The sequence below is a fragment of the Pelodiscus sinensis genome, chromosome 11, assembly GCF_052426305.1.
Source record: "Pelodiscus sinensis isolate ZL-2025 chromosome 11, ASM5242630v1, whole genome shotgun sequence".
NCBI classification, from domain to species: domain Eukaryota; kingdom Metazoa; phylum Chordata; order Testudines; family Trionychidae; genus Pelodiscus; species Pelodiscus sinensis.
The window spans coordinates 20,863,946-20,886,739 of NC_143062.1; the positions used below are offsets into that span (position 1 = coordinate 20,863,946).

At 44.3% G+C, this 22,794-nt stretch overlaps 1 protein-coding gene across 1 annotated transcript in view; it reads right to left on the minus strand.

Moving 5' to 3' along the window:
• Positions 1–22,794, minus strand: part of FGD3 (FYVE, RhoGEF and PH domain containing 3) — a 206,689-nt gene that overhangs the window by 182,794 nt on the left and 1,101 nt on the right. The window lies entirely within an intron of this gene.

The window sequence follows — 22,794 nt, forward strand, 5'->3', positions numbered from 1 at the left end:
AGGATCTGGGTGGGAGGTGAGGTATGGGGGGGAGGGTGCGAGGTATGAGTGGAAGGGAGGTGGGCAGGAGTGGGCTGGAAGCAGGCTGTCTGGCCGGGGGAGGGGCTGTCTCGCCAGGGGGCAGGAGCAGGTTGTGTGACAAGATGAGGGTGCAGGGTCTATACATGAAGGAGCGAGGGGCACTTACTTGTTTTCATGCCATGTCGCAGGCACTGTGTAACACCATCTCCCATTGCTCCCATTTGCCAGAAAGAAGCCTCAGGAAAGGGTTTGCAGAGGAAGCCTCCACGAAGTATCTCCCAGGGGAAAGAAAATGGCAGCATGCATGGAGCCATTTTTGGCTGCTTGTTCCCTGTACACTGAGGGAAGGAAAAGGGCAGTGCACAGAGCCAAAAATGGCAGAGCTTGTTCCCCGCGCACCGGATCCAGTGAGGAGTCTTGGGGCTTTCTCCCCCCATTCCTGCTGGCGCTGGCGTTCCAATCTTGCAGGGGGCCGTAAGGCTGTAGCACCAGCGCCAGCTCCCTGCTGTGGAGGGAACAAGGGGGGCTGAGTTGGGGCTCCAGAAGAGCCATATCTGGCTCCCTAATGAGCCATATTTGGCTCACGAGCCATAGGTTGCTGACCCCTGCTATAAACCATATATATTATGGAAACCACTTCAAGCATCCCTAAGCCACTACAGGGGCCAAAGCAAACTTTACTACCATCTTCGCTCTCTGCAAGACTACAAACATGGAGTGCAGAGAAGTCCTATAATGTTTAAAAATGCTACAACACTGAATAACCTAATTAGCAAGCTTACTCCTACAAAAGAACAGGAATTTTCCTATTCTTTCTGCTTGATGTTCACTCCCACTATTCCCAGCTTTACAGGCTCAGTTCTTCTAATCATTAGAGAAACACACATATATAAACACACACACACACACACACACACACACACACCACAAGTTGACCTGATACCTGATACAGTTGTAGTCCACCCTCAAGAGTGTTCCCGACCTGGGGGAGGGGGGAGAATCCTTGCAATGGTCACTGAAAAGTGATCCTTCCAGATCCAACTGTGTCGTTAGCTGAAGTGCAAAGAAGTCTTTTCTACAAACCCACATTAACTCGCTTCTGTGGAAATAAAATCCCATCCACCTCACAATCAAAGAATGAATTCAAAAAAATAAACTTAGTTCTTATCTATATTTTTTTCCAAGTGGAACACTGGGGTGGAGGCAGACAAAAAAAGTTTTTCTCTTTATCATTTCCTGCTTTTTCTGACCAAAGCCCATTATGCCACCTAACAGTGAAGTCCATATCAAGCCTATAATGTAAAAAAAGAATGGAAAAGAGAAGAGAAAAACAGCTTGTAATAGCCTGTTTTTCCCAGGGGGGTTGATATGCTGTTGAGGAAAATCATTAACTATTAAGCACTCCTGGTTTTAAACATATGGTGCTTTGTAGTCTATTCTGCATGCAAAAGCCCCAGCAATTTTTTTTAAGTTATCCTAATTAGAGCATGGTCTTTGATGAACGTTAACTAACATGATGCTAACCATTATTTTGCATTCGCAGTGAGACTAGACGGGGACAGGCAATGTTCGACTGCAAAGTCATATTTAACATCATGTCTGTTAACCTGACTCCACAAGGCCACGTTTTAACACGAGTTAGTTTCTAGTGAAAACAAGGCTGAGTGCTTGGCAATGCACAACACAGAAAGTAAAAAGTGCTAGCAGATTTAGTTGTAGGACTGAGATATGTATTTAATAGCCTGTGGGGGTGGGGACTGTTCTCAACAGCATCAGTTTGAAGTATGGGGTTAATAACAAGACAACAAACAAAAATGGACTGGTCGCATGCAGGGGCTGCTCCAGCAGGAGCCCCTGTTCATGGTGGACAGAGTTGGCCACTGTGAGCAGGGGCTGCTAGACTCCACTAGACTCCACACAAGCCAGGACCGAGCAGTCCTAGCTCACGCTAGTCCAGGACGCTGCACCTCTGCATTTTAAATGCAGCAAGAGCCCCGCTTGATTCCCCCGCTCACCTTCTCCTCTTGCTACATTTCAAATGCTGAAGCATCACAGTTCCCCACTGCTTTTCTGCCTTTTAAATGCAGTAAGAGCTGTGGGTGGCTCTTACTACATTTAAAAGGCTGAGGCACGGCTCCCCATTATCGACTAATCAATTAGTCGATGGAAACTCCATCAACTACTCGATTAGCTGATTAATTGAAATTTAATATCCCTAGCATGGACTACATGATTAGTTAGATAGCCACAATTTAACATCCTTATCTGAAATCAGCCATTTTCTGTACATTACTAATATAAAAATAAAATGTATTAAAGGTTGAACCTTTCTAGTACAGCACCCCTGGGACCTATCCGGTGCCAAATCAGAGAATTTGCTGAACCATGGGAGGTCAATATCATCTAGCAGCATCACCAACACTTTCACTGCTTAATGGGCTCTTGGAAGACATTCAGGGGTAAATTCCAACCAAACAACAGCATAGAACACTGAGAGCCAGGCCTGATGGCTGTACACAATATTTATAGGGCCATGGGAAACTTAGCCACCCCCATGATAAGTGCACATCCAGCTAACTAAAACCATGCTGGACCACGGATATTGCCAGACCTGAGAGTGTCAGACTAGACTAGGGATGTTAACGTGTAGACAACTATATGATTAACCGATAATTAGCCTTGGCTTATTGGTTAATCCTGTCAACTACATGCACTACCCACCCCTTGCTGCCTCTGTATCAGAGGCAGCAAGGGGGGGGCAGGAGCCAGTGCTTGTGAGGAACTGGCTTAAAGCAGGCTCGCCATGAGCACTGTATCCACCTGACAAAGAAACAGCAGCACAGAGGGTGAAAGGAGCAGGCGAGACCTGATACATGTGGGGAGCCAGCTTTTAAGCCGGCTCTCCATGTGTGCTGGCTCCACATACCTGCCTGCCCCGCCTTGTTCTCCCCTCCAAAGGCAGTGGGGGAGCAGGCAGGAAAAGCCAGCTTCCCCCAGCACTGGCTCCCCAGTGCCACCTGCACCACCACCCCCGCAGAGTAGGGCCCCCCCCCATGGACAAGGGCTGCTGCTGCGGAGCAGCCTCTGTACGCAGGGAGCTCGGAGCAGCCTCCCTGACCCTACCCCCCACTGCACTGGCAGCAGATGGGAGCCGCTCTATAAGGGAACCTGGTTTTTAAACCGACTCCCCTTGTAGACCATCTCATGCCTGTCATCCTGAGCTGCTGCTTCTGATAAAGAGGCAGCAGCACAGGATAACAAGGGGCTCCCTGGGAGTGGAGCTGGGAGCACATTGGCTGCTGGTCCTGCCTCTGGAGATGATCAAATAGTCGTGTAACTGCAAAAATGTGATGCGGTTACATGACTATTCAAATACACACTAACATCCCTAGACTAGATGGGTTCAACCTGTAAGAAAACTCTTCAACAACAATTTTTTCTCATTTACACAAGTTAGCAAATTATAGATGCACAAACAATTAATATTTAAAACTGCATAACTAAGATATCTTAGAATAAATTTCAAACCCAAAAGCAAGATTAAAAAATTGAGTTTGACACATAAACCATCCTGTATCAAACAGTGCTACAGTTCCCATTAAAACATTTCCCTTTTTATACATATTTGTAAAACAAATGTGTTTTCACTATAGGCACATAATATGAGTAGACAGTCTCAGTCTACTATATTGGCATTAAAATAGTCCAAAAATTATCAATCCCAACCATATCAGCCTTAATGACATTCCTCCCCTATTCTCTGATTGACACATTAAGAGCATCATGGAAAGTACTGTCTACCCTGCTTGTTAAGACAAGGGTTTATCTCACTCTGTCCTCTGCTAATCTCTTTAAGTGTGACTCCCCTTGATATCTGGCACCAGAGTAGTCAGCAGGGAAGACAGAAGGAAAGGGTTATTCCTTTAGGCAATATCTTTTAATACTCAATGTACTGAACACACTGAAGGTGGGATTTCCAGAAGCCTTGCAAAAATAAGTTTCAGAACTGTCTTCCAATGGGACTGTTGCCCGAGTCACTTAAAATCCCACTCCACATTCAAATCAAACTATTTTAAAAGGTACTTGTTCTAAAATTAATGCCTCACAAAATTAATCTATTTTTAAAATCTCATTGTAAATAATTTGCTTAGCCATTATCCTCAGTTTGAGAAATTTAATTTGAAGGATAATTTGAAATTTTAAAACAAAGTCTACTAATGCACTTTTAAAAGTAAACTACAAACTCAATCACTAGTAATTTATTTTATTTATCTGTTTAAATATTTTTACCTCACCTCTCTATTAAAATATTCGAGGTGGCTTACAAAATTTTTTAAACACAATACAAACATACAGGCAGTCCCCGGGTTACATGGATCCGACTTACATCGGATCCCTACTTACAAACGAGGTGAGGCAACCCCGCACTAGCTGCTTCCCCCCAGCAGACCAGGGAGACGCGAAGCTAGCGCTCCCCTCCCCAGCAGACGAGGGAGACACAGAGCGGCTTTTCTCAGCAGACACCTCAGCTTGAGAATAAAGGACTGAGGGAAGTGAGGTGTGGGAGAATAAAACTGAGCTCTGGAGAAATGTTTGGCTAGAGTTTCCCCTACAATATGTACCAGTTCCGACTTACATACAAATTCAACTTAAGAACAAACTTACAGTCCCTATCTTGTACGTAACCCGGGGACTGCCTGTATATAAAAATTTAAAATACGAGACCCCAGAGGGACATAAAACCTGCTAAAAAATATTGAGAAGAGGAACATACACATATATATGTTGACTTAGTTATGCAGGATCAGAAATAAATATATCTGTTCATGTGTAATGGACTAGATTCTATGGTTCCTATATCAGTTGATGAAATCAAAATTATTTTTGCCTGAAGGCAGACTCTGAAACAAAGCCTCTGAAGTTATTAACCATGATGAGCAAGTAGTGCTATGTAATCACAGCAATAGTTGGTTTTGTTATTTTGCCACACCCCCAATTGCCATTACACCCTGTCTCAAAGAGCTTTGAGTCTGATTTAATACATAGTGTAATAAAAAGGACACAAAATACAGAAGTAAGGATTCACGAAGAAAAGACAGTGACCACAGCAATAAGATTATGTTGTTACTCAACAAAACAACTTGCACATGTTCAGGTTTATGGATCCAGAAGCATAAGGCCAGGTCTCCACTAAAAAGTTGCAGTTAACCCAGCTGCATCACTCGGGATAAAAAATTAACACACCTGAGCAATGTTGTTAAGCCAAACTAACCCCAGGTCTATATAGCACTAGATCACTGACAGAAAAATTCTTCCATCACTGGCTACTCCCACTTGTGGAACTGGATTAACTACAGCGACAGGAGAACCTGCAGTGAGTGGCTGCAGTAAGAACCTCAGCCATACTGCTATAGGGGTTGAAATGTAAACATAGCCTAAGCCTCAAATACCTGACCCTCAGGGTCAAGTCCATTAACTGAGAGGGAGTAGACATTCCTAAGCCTCTATAAAAGAGATCTAGCCATTACAAAGCTATGAAGCCTCACTGGCTATGTCTAGATTACGTCCCTTTACGAGGTTTACAGGATCTTTTGAAAAAGCCTGCCGTTTTCGAAAGAACCACGTCTAGACTGCAGTTTTACTTTCACAATGGCGCTTGTTCGAAAGAGCGCCATGACGCGATTATGAAAATGAAGTGCGGGATATTTAAATCCCCGCTTCATTTGCACTTTCAAAGTGCTTCATTTACATCCTTCTATCGACAGAGGGATGTAGTCTAGACACAGCATAAGTTAGTACAGGTTACACAAGCGTAAGGCCAGGTATATCACTGTAAGGCCAGGTATATCACACAGACCTATACTGGAGTAATCCATCACTCAGGGGTGTGAAAAATCCACGTAGTTATACCAACCTAACCCCCTGGATAGACATCTTCTTCTGATAACACAACTGCTGCCTCTCCGGGCAGGGGAGAGAGGGATATTAACTACACCAATGGGAGACACTCTCCTGTCAGTGTACGAATATCTTCAATTGAGCATCAAAGCTGTACAGGAAGACAAGCCTTTAGTCATTCTATGTGTCATAATACAATGGGTCTTAAGGAAGGATTTGAAGTTTTGAACAAGAGACCTGGTACACCCATTCATAAAGGCTATTTCACGTTAAAGCAACGTAATGAGAAGAGGGGTGATGGAAGTGGACCAGCATGATCTAAAGGCAAATGGTAAGAGATGTGTCTGGATGCAATTTAGTGGCGTGTGCAATGCCAAAGGTCAGGACACATCATGAATACTGTGTGCAGGTCTGGTCACTACATCTGAAAAAAAGAAAGCTCAGAACTAGATACCTCGGAGTAACAAAAATGATTAGCTACTGTATGAGGAGAAACCAGGAATCGCCCAATTAAATGAACAGGTATCTGATTTCAAACAAACAAAAGGGAGTACTTCTTCACACAAAGTACAGTCAGCCTGTAGCACTCATTGCCAGGGATGATGTGAAAGCTAAAAGCCAGAAGTCGGGAGTGGAATACAGGGGATGATGGATCACTTGTTGATTACCTGTTCTGTTCATTCCTTATGAAGTATCTGGCATAGGCCACTGTTGGAAGACAGGATACTGGGCTAGATGGACCATTGGTCTGGGGTGAGGAATCTTTTTTGGGTTGGGGGCCACACACAAATGAGAAGCCAGAAAAAACCTCCCCACTGACGCAGCCCCCAACTGAGCAGGAGAAAGACATTCTCCGCAATCCCCTTGCACACCAGATCCTTGGCTAGTAGTTTTTGTGTGCTCTATGGGAGGACAGCAGGGGGGCTGGAGCACTAGCAGAGTGTGTGTGTGGGGGGGGGGGGGGGGGGAAGAACACTGAGTCTCAGGCGATGGATCCAGGCAAGCAGTGGACTGCATCCAATCCCCGGGCCATAGGTTCCCTACCCCTGTGGTAGGTGATCTGGTCCTTTCTGGCCTTCAACTCTATGAGTTTGAATTCTGCTTCTGCCAAGTTGAGGGACTTCAAGAAGTCCCCCACCTGATATGGTAGAGAAATTCAAAAAGAGGACGACAGTCAATTCTGCAGATTAGGAGAGTGATTTTAGCAGCTGCTTTGCCTATGGATGGCAGAGAAGTAATATAGATGCTGGAGAGGCCGCAGAGGGAACAGTTTCAATAGTCAAGATAAGAGATGATCCATGCCTGGAAAAGTCTCTTCACCATCTGGTCAGAGAGAAAAGGTTGGATCTAGAAGATGTTGTGGAGAAAAAAACAGCAGAGTTTACACACAGTCTTGATGTGATGGGTGAACGAAGAGACAGATTTTTAGGGTGGCTTCTTCATCCTACTCCCTAATTACAGGTACCACCTTAAGATACCTTTTCTCATAGATTCTTAAGACACAAAAAAAGTCACCTCTCCAGCCAGTGGGCTGCTGCAAATGAGTGTAATTTCTTAACGACCAACACCTGAGTTCAATTTAAGGATGTTAAGGACTAGTCTCTTCCCCTCCTCCCCCTTGCTCCCTCTATCAGATAGAGACAGCAAAGGGGGGGAAAAGAGAGGCTATGGGCTCCATGTGGCACTGCCACTTTGAAACGCCATGGCAGCATTTCAAAGGGGCAGCACCGCACAGAAACCCGGGATCTGTGCAGCGCTGCCCCTTTGAAACATACCACAGTGCTTCAAAGTGGCAGTGCTGCATGGAGCCCAGGGTCAGCTGGGGACTCTCTAGCTGACCCCGGGCTCCATGAGGCATTTCCGTGGAAACCAGAGTCCCCAGCTGATCTTGGGTTCCATGCGGCATTGCTGCTTTGAAATGCCAGGCAGAGCCTGGGATCAGCTAGGAACTCCCCAGCTGACTCTGGGTTCCACGGAAATGCCGCATGGAGCCTGGAGTCAGCCGGGGAGTCCCCAGCTGATACCAGGTTCCATGGAAATGCTACACAGGGCCCAGAATCAGCTGGGTCTGTGCGGCATTTCAAAGCAGCAGTGCTGTATGGAGCCCAGAGTCAGCAGGGGACTCAAAGTCCCCCGCTGACCCCAGGCTCCATGCGGGTGCTTCCACTTTGAAATGCACAAGAGACCCCGCTGGGGACTCTTGTACATCTCAAAGGAGGAATGCAGAAGTGCCTATCAACTAGTCGAGTAGTCGATGGAAATTCCATCAACTACTCAACTAGTAAATTAATCAATATTTAACATCCTTAGTTCAGTTACCAGCAGTTGACGGGAGGCTTTGTGTTGAACTCCATTTTTCTCCCCAGCATGTAAGTACAGGTTGAACCTCTCTCATCCGGGACTCTCTGGACCACGGATGTTACTAGACCTGAGAGCCCCTACCCCAGAGGCTGAGAGTGGCTGGGAACAGAGCGAATCGGGGGCCAGTGACCTGGGGGTGGATAGCTCTGGGAACAACTGCCACTGCGCAGGGGACATGGCCAGGGATCAACTGCCAGCACATGCACATGGGGTCAGGGAACACCCCAGGAGCAGCTGCCACTCCACACAGGGCTTGAGGCAGGGAGCAGAGCCCCAGGAGGGAGCTGAGCTAGGCAGGTTAGCCAGAGGAGGTCAAGCCTCCGGGTTCTCCCAGGACAGCAGCCAGGAGGGGAGCCCTGGGAGATCCCGGACACCTGACCTCCCCTGATCCAGAAAATTCTCTTGTTTGGGACCACTCAGGTCCCCAGAGTGTCAGACCAGGGAGGCTCAACCTGTACCCCTGCCTTGTGTGCACTTCCAACAGAAATATCTTCTCTTCATAGCAATAAAACCTAAGTACAGCTGTTGTCCATCGTCCTGAGCAAAGTCACCTCCATATCCTGCCAATTTAGCTAATAGCAGCTGTTAGTTAAGGCCCAGGTCCTGCAAACATTTGCTTCCCTTTAAGCATGCAAGTAGTACCATTCCCTTGAAAGTTAAGGATATGCGGGTTCACAGAATCAGGGCTAAAGTGAGAAAACACAGAATTCTAGACAAACTTACAACACTGCTGTACACAAAAGAATAAATTACTATCTTGAAATGTATCACAAATCCATTGATTGGCAGAGAAGTAAACGGTACTCTCAAAGGCCCTTTTGGATGCCAATAAAACAGGTTATAATTCAACAGGTGTTTGAGAAATGAGCCTGGATAGGATTATTCAGCATGTCACAAACCATGTAGAGAAAAAAAGTCACTAACAATGCCCCCTATAATACAGTCAGAAGCAATCTGTCTGTGGGTTTCCCTTAATGAACTCAAGTTCAACATGCGAGAATTCTGCAAAGCTGTAGGAAGGCCGGAGGGCACAAGTTCAATGTCAAAACCAAGAGATCAAATTTTAGTGTGCCCAAAGAACTGAAATAGTGATCTTTAATCTATTCGTTTTTACGCAGCTAAATCAGCAGGACTGTAACAAGGAAAGAAGGATTTCTTTTACCGTTCCTCACCCCCTTTTCCAAACTCTCACACACAGCACACATTTAGCTGGGGAAGTAATTGCCAAAAGATATTACTGAGGTTAAGAAATTTGCAGGACTGGACGTTTATATGGATGACAGGAATCTCCAGAATTACAATAGGAAAGTTTTTAAAACTTTGGGGGAAATCCTGGCTTCACTAAGTCAATAATAAAACTCCAATTGACTTTAGTGAAACCAGAATTTGAACATAAGAATTTTGGACATAAATACTCATGTGTCAGGATATAAGCCAGGGGTCTCAAACTTACAGCCCGTGGGCCATCTGCAGCGCAAGCAGTTCCATGGCTGCTGTGCTACGTCTACACTGGCCCCTTTTCCGGAAGGGGCATGTTAATTTCAGCGATCGTAGTAGGGAAATCCGCGGGGGATTTAAATATCCCCCGCGGCATTTAAATAAAAATGTCCGCCGCTTTTTTCCGGCTTTTAGAAAAGCCGGAAAAGAGCGTCTACACTGGCCCCGATCCTCCGGAAAAAGCGTCCTTTTCCGGAGGCTCTTATTCCTACTTTGAAGTAGGAATAAGAGCCTCCGGAAAAGGGCGCTTTTTCCTTTGAAGTAGGAATAAGAGCCTCCGGAAAAGGGTGCTTTTTCCGGAGGATCGGGGCCAGTGTAGACGCTCTTTTCCGGCTTTTCTAAAAGCCGGAAAAAAGCGGCGGACATTTTTATTTAAATGCCGCGGGGGATATTTAAATCCCCCGCGGATTTCCCTACTACGATCGCTGAAATTAACATGCCCCTTCCGGAAAAGGGGCCAGTGTAGACGAGCCCCCGGTATGCAAATCCCTGTGGCCCCGGGGTGGGGGGTATCTGTACCCTTCCTCAAAATCCAGCCCCGGCTCAGCTCCCACCCTACGCCTCTTCCTGCCCTTGCTCCATCCTCCCCCTGCTGCATCGCACCTCTTCCCTCAAGCACGCTCCCCGGAAAGACGTAGCCACAGGAATTACAGGGCACCCAGCGGGGGTACCAGCTGAGGTCATGCCCCCTCGTACTCACCACAGTAGCGGGAGCTGCAGGGAAATGGAGCAATGCAGCAGCATCTGCTCTGCTGCATCTCCCAGCCTCAGCTGCCTGGGAAAATGGCAGGGGAGCAGAGCAGATTGCTGAGTAGCTCTACTTCTCCAAGGCTCCCGCTACCGTGGTGAGTGTGTGTGGCAGGTGAGGGAGAAAGCCCTGCTGCTGTCCCCAGGCCACCCAGAGCCCTAACTTGAGTATAGGGCACTACCCTATCCATAGGACGGATTGGGCAGCCACGCCAAACCATCCTGTGGACGGGATGGCTCTGCACACACTTCTCCCCAGGCCAAAAGAATGAGCCAGCAATGGTGCAAACCTAGCAACCCAGAAGCTGCTCCAGTCCCACTCTGCTACCAGTGATGGCACCGAGTACTCCCGCGGAAGGGAAATTAAATCGTCCAGGGATATCAGGCAGGGCTGAGGGAGACACAGGTTGGCAGGCAGGGCCAGGAGATGCGTGGGGGGGGGGGGGGAGGGAATGAAAAGAGATCCCTGCTCCGACCACCAAAGCCCTGCCAGAGGGGGTGCCTGTTGACTCACTAAGAGGATTAGAGGACTGACACTGGCCCTAACCGAAAGTAACCTAAGTTTGAGACCCCTGATATAAGCCAATCTAGAATGTGAGTTAGTAAGAAATTTCCATGAATTTGTCCCATAACTGCCTAACCCTATTTCCTGAACCTTCCTCTGAAGTAGTTGGCATTGGCCACTGTCAGAAACAAGACACTAGAACAGACCTATCACTAGGGATGTTAAGGTGTAAACAACTAACTGTTTAACCAATAAAGCAGATGCTTATGAGTTATTGGTGTCAGTTACACTCAGCCTCCTCCTCAGGAGCTGGGCTGGCAACTCCACTCCTGTGGAGGCTTCACTGAGGGCTCAGCAGTAGAAAGCTAAGCTTTATAGGTTACGCTATTAAACAATTTTTAACGTCTCTACCTATCACCAGTATGAGAGTGTCCATGATACTTGCAAACTCATATGCACTAGTTCTTTGGTACCTTTAATTGGATGTATAGAAGAAAAAATAAAAATCAGTATTAAAAATATTTAGCTTGTGCAAGTGCTACCCCATTATAACCTAAGTGGATTCTGCTTACAAATGCAGAAGAAATATCTTGTGGTAGGTACTCTCCATGCTCTGCAACACTGCGAAAGCAGCTGCTTTGGCCGCTCACTCATCATTACTATCCAACTGCAAAAGCTGGAGCTTGCTGATTCAAGCAACAGCAGACACCAGGGAGTGTGGATTTTTCTGTATATTGTTACTATCCATCTGCTGTTCAGTTGGTGAACCTTTGTGATATTGCATGTACTTGCCAGGTAGGAAACTCCTGGATTCTAAACTGGTCTTGCTACTTCTCATGCAGACATAGGCCTCCTGTGGTAAAGAATCAAAGCCAAGGTCCTGATCCTGAAAAGACCTGCACGTGGCCTTAACTCTGTAATCTTGGTGATTTCGATGCAATGACCCACATGCATAAAGTTAAGCATACATATAATTTTTCAAAGACCAGGATCTTCTATTTTCTGTAGTACTTCAAAGTTTAGTCAACAGTACTTCAAGTTTAAACAACTAGACATTTGCTGAATGAGTATGCCCTTTATTTATTAATGTTAGAAACAAAAAGAATAAAAAAATTCTACCTTTATTTCTTTGATGCATCCAGCCCTTGGAATCATTTTATTTTCCACAGTTGGCTCTGTGCCTTTCTGCTGCTCAGAAACAGACAGAGAATTTCAATAGCAATTAGAAATGCAGAGCTACAGAATGGCTCAGCAAGTGGCTCCATTAATTACTCCTCGGAAAGCCTCAGTTCAAGTCATCAATTACTTGAATCAGGTGGGAGTGCCCCGTGAAGGTGGCATACCTGCCTACAACAGGAAACTGGAAAGGCTAAGCTTTTCCTACCTGCAAACCAATCTATCCCATAACTCTGGTTTCTCTGACATCTGGAAGAATGGGAATGGGAAATATCCAATGCAATTCTTTTTTAATTAGGAAAACATGTTCCCTACTTTAATGCAAACAATAATGGAGCTCAGTAATTCAAATACTTTTTTTTTCAGCCTGTCTCAGTTTAGTGGGCCAGATCTTCAGACATTATAAATCAGTGCTGCTCCATTGACTTCACTCTCACACACATGGCGTGAAATCCTGGCCCTACTGAAGTCAATGGCAAAACTCCAATTGACTTACTAGGGCCAGGATTTCATCCGTTGGCTCCAATTCAAGTATTCTGATTTACACCAGCTGAGGATATCGTCCTCCATCCGACTCTATTAGTCATTTTCCTGGTTGCTGTGCCCTGGCGCCTGAGCCCAATGGCATCATCAATTTGGCTGAGCTCCTGAAGCTGCTCCAGGGCAAGGTGCTGCTCGATGCACTGTTCTCTGACCAGCTGTAACTGGCCACGGCAGAGGAGTCTCAAAGAACAAAGAATTCCAACCTGTTAACTTTTCCCAAAAGGCTCTGGATCTTGGATGCTGCTGTTCATTCTAAACATCCAAAGCCAGGTACAAAGTTAGCCATTTCTTTCCAAATCTGAACCCTGGCCCGCATCCCAGGAAACTGCCAAACCACCACTGAAGATGCTATAATAAAGCAGAATTTCAGTGAAAAAGGCCTGTTTTAATTGTTTTTCCATTTATTTCTCTTTTCTCTTCCTGTTCTCCATTTTTCTTTCTATGTCCAAAGTATCTTTTTTCCTGTGTTTTACAATGTCCATGGTTTAGCTCAGATTATTTGTTCTATAATTTAAAAAAAGTTAAAAATCAACAAATGGTCCGGCAGCACTTTAGAGCAGGGGTGGGCAATAATTTTTAACAGGGGAGTGGGGGGGGGGGGACATACCAATATTTTTGGGAAGCGGTCAAGGGCTGCACTCTTCCATGATATTAATGGAGATGCAGGGTCTGGGATGGAGGCTGGGTGCAGAAGGCAGTTGTAACATAGGGCAGGGAACTGGAGTGCAGGATTTTGGGATGTGACCTAGGGTAGAAGAGGATTATGATCTGGTGCAGGAGATGGGGTGCCAGATCTGGGAGGGGGTATGGGTGCAAGAGACGGGCAGAGGGTTTGGGTATGTTGTGGGGGGGGCAGAGGGTTGGGGAAGGGAGGGGGTGGGGTGCCAGAGGCAGGTTCTGGCCAGGAGATTTACCAGCCAGCAACCAAACCAGCCTGCCTGCCTGCAGAGCTGTCTTGGTGGGCCAGATCTAGTGGCTTGGCGGGCCAGATTTGGCCCAAGAAACCTCACGATACTATCTATATTTTTTTTGTTATTCTCTAAGGTGTTGCAGGACCATTCATTGTTTTTTAAGTTTTTTTTAGTTACAGACTAACACGGCTACCCCTGTGTTCTAGAATTGTTAATTCTTTTAAAAATGTTTCACATTTATTGGTTCACCTTTCATCTAAAACCTTCTTTTTTCAAAACGTTTCTCTCTTCTCATTTATCTTTCTCCTCCTTTTGATGATACACATTGTACCTCTATAAACTGAGACTCTCTGGTCCAGCAACATCCATGGTCCTGTTCCAGGATCAGAGAGTCCTTGTGCATTGTGGCAGGTTTGCAGGGAGCCCAGCCTGATGCAGGGGGGAGAGAGAAGGCCGGGAGCCAGGAAGACTGGTGTGCGGCACCACAGACAGGTTGCTAAAAGTCATGCAGCGTAGCCATTGTTTGTTGGCTCTTTTGCTGACAGAAAACTTCCATCCCAATGAGTAGCGGTAGCTTTGTCAGCGGGAGAACGTGCTAACAAAGTGCCATTCACACCAGTGCTGGTCTTGGGCAAAACTTTGTCTTTCAGGGAGAGTGGGGATGTCACTTTAATACTACAAGACAAAAGTTTTGTAGTTCCACTGCCCGTGTAGACGTAGCCTAGAGGTACCACATTCATATATGGAAACTTCTATAGGAATTTCCTTCTGTGAGAATGCCGCAGCACATTTTGTACACGTGTGATGGAACTGGACTGCCAGCAACTAATGAAGTCCATCCCCCTTTTAGCCTCAACGCTTCAAATCCTTGTTGGAATCACCATAACCTGACGAATGTAAATATTTGTTCAGGGTTAAGTTACCAAGAAAGCATTTGTGCTCACGCCCTGCAAGCATAAGAAAAAGGAAGGCCTAGATTTTCAAAATTAGGAGCCTGAAATCAAGTTTATACTTCCATATTTAGAAACCTGCTCGAGCACTTGGCCACTAGGCCAAATGCTTAAGTTTTTGGAAGTTACAAATATCAGCAGCTCCCACTGGCCTAACATTCATACTTAGGTACCTGCCCGATTTTCAAAAACTTGAGCACCCAGTGGGAGCTGCTGTGTGCACAGCACTTTTGAAAATCAGGTAGGCCCTCAACACAGAGTTTAGCGGCCTTCAAAAATGTTGGGGTTGGTTTCAATAGGACTTGTAAAGGCACACTGTTCCTAAAAACTTTTGTCTCCAGGATGCAGGTTAGATTTATGATTGAGAGTGAATTCTTTAGGTCTCAGCCTCTGAAATCAGTAGATTTTTCACCTGCTCCATAAACCAGCTTACATGTACTGTCTATCATAAAATGGTAGTGGCAGAAGTGATTATTCTTCTGTGATGGCACTGCACATCAGTTCAGCTATGGACTTTTTATCAAGTGACAAGAGAGAGGAAAAATGCAAGTGCTCTATAAATGTTACATTCATTCAGCAGTTATACATGAAACAACTCTGAAAACTAAATATTCATCCATCCAAGAGATTTCTAAGAGGATGCATCAAAGCAATCTGTGAAGGAATCCCTGAACTTAATTATTTAAAAAGAGAAAATGAAATATGTCTTGACTTATATAGAATCTGATTATTCATATTCATGTTCATGATGCCCTAAGATGTTTAATAGTTCCTTGTCTCTTACAATAGAGTTTCCTGTAATCTGTTCCCAGCCCATCTGTTAACTCCTTAAAGATACTGTCATTAAAGGAATGCCTTTGCCTACTAGTAGCCAATTTGAAGAGTATGAATTGTACATTATTCCATTCACTGGTGGATGCCAGCTTCTTATTCAATAAAGAGCTTGCTTCAAAACAGCAACTGATGCTCCTACCACTTTAAAGCATACTGTAGAAGTCTTTTAAGTTTTTTATAACATAGTTCCAATTCTTCCCTATTAAGAACACCCTACTCTCTAAAATCTCTCTACTGCTTGCGGAAGAGGGAACCAATGTTTGACACTAGTTTTCCTAAACACTGACAACTATCTTCCTCATGCTATTACAGCCTAATAAGGCTACCACAGAATAGACCCCAATGAGTCACAGCTGTTAAGCTTTTCACAACCACTGATTCGGGGATTTCATTATAGCCTCAGCACAGCTCTGGCAGTGGACAAGACTTTAAAGGAGGGGTAGATGACCTTATAAGTAACCCCTTTCAGGCCCCTTTACACTGCCAGAATGGTGTAAAGGGGGGCTTAGTGTAAATGAATATGGTTGTAATAAAGTTGGGATTTTTGTCACAAGTTGTACCGACAATTTGTTGAAATTCCAGTTCTGGTGCAGTCAGTTCAAGTATCACGACAAACCATCTTCCCCCTCACTTGAAAGAGTGGCATTGTCATCTGGCATACAGGTCTGCAATGCTACTCAAGTGTGGCCCAGCCACCCTCCATCAAGATGGGCAGGTGCATGAAGCGGTGATGTCAAGGTAGAGGTATGGTGGAGTTACAGAGCATGGGAGCCTCCTGGACGGCGGTGTGGGGATTGCAAGTGTGTGGGCGGCTCCAGAGATGCAGAATTTAAACCTTTTGTTTTCTAATTTCTTAGCTGTCAAGCTGGCAGCATAGACCTTCTGCTCCCACTCATCCAGTACTTGGGGGGAGGGAGGGGGGAAGAGAATCTCTATAACCTAGAGCTGGCCTTAGCTCATAGACCGTAGCGGTCCTGTAGGAGACTGGCACCACTGGGTTTCCCCATCCCAGCTTTGTGCCCTGAGAGAGACAAGCCCCAGCCTTCACCCTGTCCCGCTCACCTGGGCTTCCCCATGCCCATCCCTTGGTTTGGGCAGGCAGTGGCACATGACCAAGTCCTTGTGGTTAAGGAAAAGCTTCTTTTGTCAATGAGTCCAGCCTACCCCACCTGGCAAAGGCAGAAAAGTGTGAGGCCAGTGCCAGCAAGGCTGAGTGCAGGTAGCGAGTGGGACAAGTATCCCAGGGGAGCCTAGACATGATCTGCACAGGTCCCCCGCAGTGTTCACCTCCTCCTCCTGCATTTCCGTCAGTGCCCCCACTGAGTTATGACAGGGAGCAGTCCAGGACAAAACTGAGTGAGTGTCTTAACAACATGAGGGATGGGGTCATGAAACCACTCCAGTCTGCGTCAACTATAATAAGTTCTGGTGAGTGCTGAAAATTGCAGTTTCCACATCAAAACCATCATAGCCTGCAATTTTCTTACCACCTCTAAATGGAAATCTGGCTGGCAGCTTGTAACAAAAAGCAAAAACCATAGCAGAAAGCCTTGTGTTGTCAGATAGATACTAAATTCATACTGTACTTACACGCTGTTTAATTACAGATAGCTGAGTCACTACTTCATCCCTGTTGCTGAATTCTAGATTGCTTTTTCACTCTCCGGGTGAACACAGACCAAATGAGATTAAATCTCCCTTGATACTAAATGACAATGAAAAGCCACTTATGAAAAAGAAGAGAGGTGCACAGCAAACACAGGTGAGTGGAAGGACACACATTAAGTACCCCTTCCCGCTCCATTAAGTCATTGGGAGTTTTGCCACGAATTTCTTTCACAGCAGGGTCAGAGTCTAGGTGTGGACAGAAAATGAAGAGACTGCATGAAGGTGGATAGCATGGATAACTTCCATTGAAGTATGTTTTTTACTTACAAAAGGACCAAACAGCAGCAGAAGTCAGTGATGTCAAAATAAAGAGGCAGAAGAAAGGTAATTTGAAGCACTAGTGGACTGAGGCCACACCAGCAATGCACTTTATAGTGCTATTATTGGGAAACTATGTCATTAACAACCATCATGGAGATCTCACAATACTGTACTTAGTAGAGTCAGAGTAGTGTGTACAGTTAAGGAGTGTTTGCAGAAACACAAGTCTTCCATTCAATTTAAGTATTTGTTTACACTGGTCTTCATCCCCTAATCATGCACAATCAAGGAGAAATAAAAGGAGACTTTGACTCCACTTAATGCCGCAGACAGGTGCACCAGGTAGTCACATTTCTGTACCCTCCCTACTAGCCAGTTTTCTAGTCCTTTAAAGTAGGACGCAGCGTAAGAGGAACTTGCTCATAATGAGTTTGGATACAGAGATGGTCCATTAGATGAAAAGGGTGTTTTTGTTTGTTTGTTTGTTTGTTTGTTTTTGTTTTAAACAAATACTCAGAAGGTTTTGGGACACTACAGTACAAATTACAATTCTAGTTATACTGAATCTCTCAATCTACTGCCAGCTTTGCCATGGACTGAATGTGTAAAAACTGGGTGAGTCACTTACCATCATTGTGCCTCTTGAAAATGGGGCTCAGGATCCTCACCAACCACTGATACTTATCATGAAAAGTGATAGTCACCAAATGTGCTAACTATTAGCAATAACAGAAAAGATGCAGGCTAGTGGATAGCAGGGATGTGAAAATGTAACCGTGTACACATAGTTCACTGTTGAGTGTGGGCTGATATGTGCAGGGAGCCAATGTAAAATCCAGCTCCTGGCACACACCAGCTCCAGGGGAGCCACCTGTCTCTCTCCCCGGCTGTGCTGCTACCAAAGTATCAGAGGCAGCAGCACGCGGGTGGGGGGGAGGGAGGGGAGTAGGAGAGGAGGCAGGCAGGAGCCAGTGCATGTGGAGAGCCAGCTTTTAGGGAAGCTGCCTCCCCTCCTGCATGTAACCGTGTAACTGAAAATTTTAGCAGACGTTACACTTTTACTTGATTAGACACATTTTAACATCCCTAGTGGAAAGCACAGTATATTGGAAGCTAAGAGATCTCAACACAACTCTTAATGCTGACTCTTCATCTAACCTAAGGAAAAGTATCTTGAACATTTATGTCTCAGTTTCTATATCTGTAAAATAGACAACACTCCCGAATTTTTGGCTTTGCAACACTATTATGATTTCAGATTATCTGAAAAATGAAAACCTTTTGAAAGTGTGTCATTGTTAATTGCTTTGCAATAGTTGCAAACAAAAAAGAGAAAGTTAAATGAACCAAGAGTTTCAAGCTTCTTACAGTTTTTCAAAAAGAAAATGCAGCAATAGTTACTACCGCTTTTTCTCAACCAGTTTAGTCCACTCCATAAAAAAGTAATGTTCTTTTAGCGGGAACACAGTCCTGCCAACTGCAAATACACTGAGCACTGAATAAATGTTAACACTTTAAAAAGAACTGTAACAACTCCTTTTTTAAACAAACATTTTGTCGGAACATAATATCTGTTCTATCTTGGTCATACCATATATAGAGAGCATTTACTGCAGACATAACACTGTCTTACACGTGACATATATGTAACTCACTCTTTGTTCAAGAGTCCATCTATTTTAAGCATCTTAAAACCTGCTTATTTTTCACACTAGAAACCACTATTAAGATTCAGTTTTTGATGACAGGCTATTGCAAATAGCTTCAGATGTTTTTACTGAATTTTCAGTATATGGTGAATCATGAATAATAGTTTAAGGGTCATTTATAAACTAGGCTGGAAGACTAAATTCATCTTAAAGTTGCTTCAGTAGGATAAAATGTATGGTCAGATGAGAAACAGAACATTAGTGTTCGCATTTTGACATTTACATTCCCCTGTCCTTTTAATCCTCAAATGGACTAACTCAGATCAAGCCACAGTGGCAGACAAATTAGAGTGGCAACATTTGCATCCCTATTGCATAGGGTCTGTTAATAGTGCTATTATAAAACTTTATCTTAGGAGTTTGTAAATGGGCTATAAAAAACACATTCCAAGTGCAAACTTGACATAGAAAGTCTCTGCCCCAGAGAAAGCTTTCCTGCCAATTTATAAACGTAAAAATACACGTGTAAGCTGCAAACACTTTTAATAAAAAAGTACACGTACTATTTTTATTAAAGATGGATTTGGCCAGTAGCACCAGAGGCGTCAGTCAGGAACAAGAAAGCCTGTATAGTGCCCATTGTTCTGGACACTATATAAACACAATGGAAGGGATTAAAGAGTATGGTGCTCAAATCCTATTGAAATTCAATGGGAATTAGGATTCTAAATACCTTAGGGTCCTTTGAAAATCCTAGCCCCAGTGCCTGCCCTGAAGAGCTTACAATGCAAATAAACAAGACCAACAACATACACCCAGATTGATAATGACAATGAAATTCTTATTGTGGATTTTGATTTCCAGTGCCATTTCTCCCTCTGTCCAAGTGGCACAGGCAGCCCTGCTTCCCCAACCTGTCCTCCTTCCACCCTGATCACTCAGATGTTTGTATTTCACATTAACCCTTGTTGTCCTGTTTTATTACCACCATTCTTTTATTTAAATGCCTGCTGTCTCGATGCATTTCTGAGGCATCTCAAGCCCTAATCAACACCAAAACTCTGGTCTCCTTGCCACTGTTCCCTGTCAGCTGAGTGCACGGAGGGCCACCCAGGGAAGAGTAAAATACCCCTCAGCTCATTAGCAGAGCCACCACAGCACCCTCAGATAACAGCATGTGTTTCTACTGGTGATACACATCTGCACATGCCTGAGTCCACATAACAAAATGTATTCTGCACGTCAATGGGAAACATTGCTCTGTGCAAATAGTCAATTCAGTTAGCAGATCCGCAACAAGCACGGAAATTCCCCAACGGCTTCAAGTTTCTGAAAGAGCATTCCCTTGCCGCGGCTGTTCCAATGTGTGCCTACTCAAGCAGGGGCCTTCGAGCTATGGCGTAGGGAAGAAAGCCAATGGACTCCTGCCTGCATGTTCAGAGAGACAAAAGGAGAGGCCTCAGGAAGCAGAGTGTCCCAGACCCAGTTTGAGCAATATGCTTAAGTATGTGCCTGATTTCAAATATGAACAGCTGAATGGAAGTCAAATGGGACAAATCCTGGTATTGCCAACCCAAGCATTAAGAAATAACGAGTCAGGTCCCTAGCAGTTATGAGGTGGTTTTAAAAATTCAGAAATGTTTAAAATAATGAATTGCTGAGCCTTTCTATAACTTCTCTGCAACTATAAGAGCTAGAAATGTAAATTCCATTAAAAAGAGTGAGATTCTCTGGTAAATACCTGGCTCTAGAAATTGGGGATTTAAGGAAAAAACCAAATAACTCATAATAAAATGTGTGAGATGACAGAACTGTTTAAATACTGGAGCCTGATTTTAAGCAAATGCGTAAGTACCTGGCTGAGTCAGGGCTCCAGTGTCTAAAGCAGAAGAGGAGCTTTGCCGGCCTGCTTACCTTGCAAATGCTCCCATGCTGACTAAACCTGCATCTCCTCCCAGGAAGGAGAGTCCTTGGGACTTTGAATGTATAAAATGAAAACTCTGAATTAGGGATGCTAAAAAGCAGTTAGTTAGTTCACCATGTAACAGCTGAAAATCTTAGCCGTAACTCAGTTGCATGTTGTGGCCTGTGTCGTAGAATACCGCAGAGCCCTCAGCACAGCTGGCTCCGAGGAGTGGGGCCATCAGCCAGTATGAACCAAGAGCTGGCTCCCAGCTGCCTGTCCCACTCCCAGGGAGCCAGTATAAGCTTTATACTGTAGTCTGCAGCGCAGGACAGCACCCGGCTCCCTAGGAGCAGATGTACACCAGGAGACAGCTTTTAAGCCATCTCCCAGCATGCACAGACTCCTGCTTGCAGTGCAGGGCGGCAGTTAGCTCACTCCTGGGAAGCGGGGCCAGGAGTGGCCATGTAACCGTCATGCTTACCAGTTAACCATTTAAATGGTTATGCTATTACATCCCTGCTCTGAATCCATGACACCATTGCTAGTGGCACTCCATTTAATTCAGTCCAATTTGTAACATGCTTTTTTCCACCTTTATTAATCTAAAGATTAAGTAACATAGGTGAAAAAACTTAACAGAGTTACACCAAGAATGAATTTGCCCCACTTTACTTTGAGTGGCAATTTATAAAAGCAGTTGTGCTAATTTGAGGTATGTTCAGAATACATCATTACCTATGTTATTCATAACACTCAAAATTAATTAAGGTGAAAGAGTGGTTTGTGTTGATGTTAGTACTGATTTTTTATGTTGACAGAATATTTTTAACTTCCAATATGTTGTCACTATGTTCCATTTACATTTTGCATTTCTCCGTTTGGACAGAGAAAGTCAATAGGGTCACTATTGCTTTTGTTTATAGTGACTTTCCAATGCATTTGTACTGCAGTGTTTGGGTTTCAGATGCTACTGGGAATGTCTGAAAAAAGTAAATGCTTTAATTGAAATGTTTTTAATTGTACAAATGTTTCTATTGTTTTAGACTATAAAAAAGTCTGCTTTCACAAATCTTCAAAGTTGGGGAGGATTTTGAATAGAGTGTGTCTCTTTAACACAGTTTAACTACTCAGTTTTCAAATGGAAAATGTGACTTAAGTATTGAGGTTTAAAAAGCAGCTACAATGTATGCAGCCAATTTTCTAAACATGAATCTCATAAGGGATTTTTTTGGTTTGTGTGTTGGTTTTTTTTTTTTTGTATGAGAATGTATGGTTTTCAAAAGGCAGTCAGCTAGCTGCAATAGACCATAATGGCCCAGAGGTTTTCAATTTGCAGACTGAAAGTGGTTTATGTTAAGCAGTAACAGCTCCAATAGGTATTTCAAAAAAAAATAGAAAAAAAAGAGCAACGCTTTTCAAAAGTGCCTAAATGTGGATTTTCTTGGTAGGTCGTAACTGTGCTGAGGAAATAAATAGCCATTCCAAAATAAGCGTTTAACTAGATAGGCTTTATGTGGTTTTCGAAGGATCTAAAAATATATTTACACAGCTCAGTACTGTATTTACAGACATGACTAATCTCTCAGTCGATACTATAGAACATCAAGGGCTAGATTCTGATAGCTGCCACACAAGGTGAGTCAAGCTTGTAAAGACTAAAGGCCGATGCTCCATCTGTAATTCATCCTCTTGTCATTTCACCCTAACAGGGATGCAAGACCACAGCATTAAACGTGTACTTGGAGTTAATGGTGTGGGCCTTTTGAAAGGGAGCTGCTCTCTCGCCTTTGTGCAAATGAATGTTACAAACTGCCAAGCGAGCTCACAAAGGCAAAACTTATCAGCCCAGACTTAAGTGCTGAACTTG